Source organism: Malurus melanocephalus, unplaced genomic scaffold (genome assembly GCF_030028575.1).
Source record: "Malurus melanocephalus ecotype Western Australia unplaced genomic scaffold, MMel_1.1 scaffold_10157, whole genome shotgun sequence".
NCBI classification, from domain to species: Eukaryota; Metazoa; Chordata; class Aves; order Passeriformes; family Maluridae; genus Malurus; species Malurus melanocephalus.
In genome coordinates, this window is record NW_026633387.1 from 1 (window position 1) to 994 (window position 994).

At 42.4% G+C, this 994-nt stretch overlaps 1 long non-coding RNA gene across 1 annotated transcript; it reads left to right on the forward strand.

Annotated features, from left to right (window-relative positions):
* The first annotated feature begins 6 nt into the window (after positions 1 to 6).
* LOC130588691 (uncharacterized) lies at positions 7 to 994 on the forward strand. Its single transcript, XR_008967008.1, has 3 exons — positions 7 to 153; positions 781 to 846; positions 930 to 994. It is a non-coding gene; the product is annotated as an uncharacterized LOC130588691 (long non-coding RNA).

Consider the following 994-nt stretch of genomic DNA (forward strand, 5'->3'; position numbering starts at 1 on the left):
CTGTCCGTGTGTGGCCCCGCCCTCTCCTCCCGAAGCTCCGCCCTCTCCTCTCTSCTCCAATGGGGGCTCAGCCCCGGGGGCTCCCCCGGAACCATCGGCGCCGCTCTCGAGGGGATGGGGGCGCTGGTGGCGGCGCTGGGGACAAAAAAAACTGTGAGAAAAACAAAAATTTTCATCATTTTTCCATATTTTCCCCATTTTTTCCGATTTCTCCCCATTTTCCACATTTTTCCCCGGTTTTTCCCCATTTTTCCCCATTTTTTCCCCATTTTATTCCCATTTTTTCCTGATTTTTTCCCCACTTTTACCCCACTTTTTCCCCATTATCCCCCATTTTTTCTCTTTTTTCCAATTTTTTCCTTTTTTTTCCAATTTTTTCCCATTTTTTCTCAATTTTTCCCCATTTTTCCCCTTTTTCCTCATTTTTTCTCCATTTCCCCTAATTTTTCCTCCATTTTCCCTATTTTTTCCCTTTTTTTCCCATTATCCCTATTTCCCCCATTTTTTCTCATTTTTTCCCCATATTTTCCTCCATTTTCACTTTTTTTCCCCCATTTTCTTCCCATTTTTTCCCTATTTTTCCCCATTTTCACCTTCTTCCTCATTTTTCCCCCATTTTTCCTCATTTTTTCCCCATTTTTCCCCCATTTCCCCTTATATTTTCCCATTTTTTCTCTTTTTTCCCCATTTTTCCCCATTTTTTTCCCATTTTTTCCCTTTTTTATATTTTTTCCCCATTTTCTCCCTTTTTTAATTTTTTTTCCCCATTTTTTCCCCCAGGAACTCCTTCGCTCCCTGGTCCCCGACATCCTCCGTGCTCTAAAGGAACTCATTGACATGGACGAGGTGAATTTTTGGGTTCAATTTTCACAATTTTGGCTCCAAATCCGACCAAAATTTTGGGTCCAAATTTGGAATTTTCCGTTCAGGATCGCGGCGCCGACGCTCTGGAAGTTCTGGATGAATTCCTGGAAGCCAATCCTGACTCTCTGAT